At 38.5% G+C, this 3799-nt stretch overlaps 1 non-coding gene across 1 annotated transcript; it reads left to right on the forward strand.

Moving 5' to 3' along the window:
* The first annotated feature begins 3181 nt into the window (after positions 1–3181).
* LOC138888791 (small nucleolar RNA R71) lies at positions 3182–3288 on the forward strand. Its single transcript, XR_011406370.1, has one exon. It is a non-coding gene; the product is annotated as a small nucleolar RNA R71 (small nucleolar RNA).
* Positions 3289–3799: the final 511 nt, after the last annotated feature.

Raw genomic sequence — 3799 nt, forward strand, 5'->3', positions numbered from 1 at the left:
TGAGTGTTGTATTGTAGATTGAAGTTACATAACTGTATGGGATCATTATAGTATCATTAAGGGGCGAATTTCAGATATGTATGGTTAAAAGCCAGTCTTTCAGAAATCGAACTTCATCGTTGTTTGTGTGATTTTTGGCAGATTTGTCACACGAGGAGGCCAATTTGAGAGGCAAGGGCATAGCGAGCTAGAGGTGAGTAATGATTTTAAATGATGCACTGAGGGTTTGAAACCCCGGATTGCACAACATACTGCTATGTTGAGATGAGACACGCGTTGTACGACGAGCGCGGGGTCATTTACTATTGGGGATTGTGACTTGGTCCATCCCAGTTGATATTTTTACCGCGTAATTGATAAAGATTTATTGTTTTTCACTATGATTGGGGCTTATTGCCATATTTGGGCTTCGTGCCAATTATCTGAAATCTTTTGTGAATTTACATCACTATTTTCCTCACGAATTGAAATATTATTTGAACTCAGTCCAATTGAATTATATTATTTTGTGAACTCAGCTACATTTATACTCAACTCGAGATTTAATGATATTTATAATGCTGTTGAGCTGAGCACTATTGTTTTACTGATGCCCAAGAGGCTTATGATTATTTTCTGGACTGATTGAGGCCGAGGGCCATACGTGAGGATATGTTGAGTGATGTGAGGAGGCTTTCAGGCCTCGAGTGTTATATGAGGAGGCTTTCAGGCCTCGTGTGTGATGTGTGAAGGCTTTCAGGCCTATTGATATTGCGCTTGGGCTGTAGGAGCCCCTCCGGAGTCTGTACACACCCCCAGTGAGCGCAGGGTACCCAGGTGAGTTGGGAGTGGGCCCGAGAGGCCGTTGCTTGTGTGTGGTGAGTTGGGAGTGAGCCCGAGGGGCTGATGTTGTGTGCTGGTGAGTTGGGAGTGAGCCCGAGGGGCTGATACTATACTGAGATTTACATATTGAGCCCGAGGGGCAAGCTTTTGATTTATCCTTACTGTGGAAATTATTTGTCTTTACTGTTTTAAAAGAAGAATTATCTGATACTCACTATTTTACTGTATAACTGATTTTACTGCTTGGGATAGCGCTATATTGTGCCGTTATGAGATTTCATGTTTTCAGTCGTTATTTATTTTTATTACTCACTGGGTCGGAGTACTCACATTACTCCCTGCACCATGTGTGCAGATACAGGCAGAGCTGAGTTCGCTCCTGAGCGCTGATTCTTTCCAGGCCAGGCGGTGACTATGAGTAACGAGGTAGCTGTTGACGTCCGCAACCCCATTTTCTCCCTTATCTTTGTTATTTATGATAATTCCAGACTTTGTAAAATATTAGTAAACTCTCTAGTAGCTCGTGACTTGTGACACCCCGATTTCGGGCTGAGTTGGGATGGTTTTCCTTGTTCTATCACGTTTATTTCACATTTAAGATTATATTGCCCATGATTTAGACTTATTCCTGCTAAGTAATTATAAAGAGATATACTGTTTTTTTGATTGGCTGGCCTTGTCCTCACGAGAGGCGCCATCACGACCTGGTTAGGATTTTGGGTCGTGACTATCTGTAAGATAATTAAGCATGCCAATCGAAAAATACGACGATGACGTCTCATCTCCTGAAAATCTTAATATCTTTTGCATATCAAAAATGACTCTTTTTTCATCAACTCTCAAAATTAGTTGTCCTTGATGGACATCTATGATTACTCTACCTGTGGCAAGAATTGGTCTACCCAAAATGATTGGTTCATCAGGTCATTCCTTCATTTCAAGTACTATAAAATCTACAGGAAAAACAAACTTATCTACTCTTACGAGCACATTTTCAATTATTTCCTTAGGTTTCTTAGTACTTTGATCTGCAAACTGAAGAGAAACACATATGTCTTTCATTTCACCAAGATTCAATTTTCTAAAGATAGAAAATGGCATCAAATTTATTGAAGCTCCAGAATCACAGAGTGTTGTTTCAAAATATACTCATCCCAAAGTGCATGAAATTGTAAAACTGTCTGGGTCACCAAGTTTTTAGGGTAGCTTATTTTGAAGTATAACATTGTATTTTTCAATAAGCATTACCAAAGAAACTTCTTCCAATTTTCTTTTGCTTGACAAAATTTCTTTTAAAAATTTGGCATATGAAGGCATTTTCAATAAAGCATCAGTGAACGGAATATTGATGTGAACATGTTTTAAAATATCCAAAAATTTTGCAAATTGACTATCAAGCTTTTCTCTTTTCATTTTTTGTGGAAAAGGAATTGTCACAGGGAGAGGAGTTAATTTTTTAATATTTGTTTCTTCTTTTTTCTTGACTTCTTTCTTTTCAGATGGTTCAGTGGTATTTCAACATTCTTACCGTTGTTTACCTATTGTTCTGATTGGTCTGCATAGGGTTCATCAAGCTCCTTACCAGCTGACCAGAAGGTGATGGCCTTAAGATGCTCTTTTGGATTTTTCTCTGTATTGCTTGGTAAGAGACCCTGAATCTTATTGGAAACAAGAGCTGCCAATTGGCTCAACTATAATTCTAGATTTTTGAGGGATGAATTTTGGCTCTCCATCTTTTCATCAGTGACTTTAATGTACTTATACAAAAGATCATCAAGACTTGAATGAGCTTGTTGAGGCCTTTGCTGATATGGAGTTGCTTGCTGATAATGTCTGGAGTTTAATTGACCATGGTTTGGATTATGGTATCCGGGTGGACCCTGTATTTGTTGCTTCTGGAAGCTTTGAGAGTTCTCTGTACCATTTGGATTGCTACATTGAAATTCTGGACGCTTTTGTGCCATTAGACTCCCAAAAGGGTACGGTTTATGACCGATAGAATGGACATGTTTGTCATTATGATTGTTTTCTTGACATTCATGGTTCAGATGGTTTCCTCCACACATGTCACAAGCCTCAGATTGACTTGGTTGTTGTGTATTTACCTGAAAAGTTTCAAACTTTTGTGCCAAAGAAACAATTTGCTGTGTTAGTGTATTTAAAGCATCAACCTGATTTACCGTATCAGCTTACATGCTCAGATGGCCTTTGGATGGCATTCTCAAAAATATCGTTCAACAATTGCAATGCTTTCTCCGTGGTTTTTCCCATTACAGAACCTCCTGCATCTGCATCAATCACATTTCTAGAAGAGGATTTTAACCCATAATAAAAAATATACAACTGCATATGTTCAGGAATGTCATGGTGTGGGCATTTTCTTAACATTGCTTTTAATCTTTCCCAAGCTTGATAAACTGACTCAGTGTCAGTCTTCAAGAAATTAGAGATGTATTGTCTTAACTTTGTGGTTTTAGCAGGGGAAAAATATTTGTTTAAAAATTTCTTAGTCATTTGATCCCATGTGGTAATGGAACCTTGTGGCAAACTTCACAACCAAGTCTTGGTATCTTCTTTTAAAGAGAAAGGAAATAGCCTTAACTTGATAGCTTGAGGAGGTACTCCATTATACTTAGTTGTTTCAACAAGTTCCAAAAAATCAATTAAATGACTGTGTTGATCTTCACATGCGTCTCCATTGAAGATGCAAGACTGTTGAATCGTTTGAATCAGGCCTGTCCTAATTTCAAAGTTGTTGGCTGCCACTGGAGGTTTTCTGACACTAGATTCACAATTGAAGCAGTCAGGTCTAGTATAATCCCTTAGGATTCTGTTTGCTGGCCTTGGTGCTACTTCTTCAAACTGATCCTCCATATGGACTGGTAGTTGAATGTCTTCTACTTCTTGATTCTATATACCTTCACAAGCTATGCTTTGGAAAAATAATGTTTGTCCTTTCCTGCGCAATCGAAGAGAT

This window comes from Nicotiana sylvestris, chromosome 3, assembly GCF_000393655.2.
Source record: "Nicotiana sylvestris chromosome 3, ASM39365v2, whole genome shotgun sequence".
Lineage (NCBI taxonomy): Eukaryota > Viridiplantae > Streptophyta > Magnoliopsida > Solanales > Solanaceae > Nicotiana > Nicotiana sylvestris.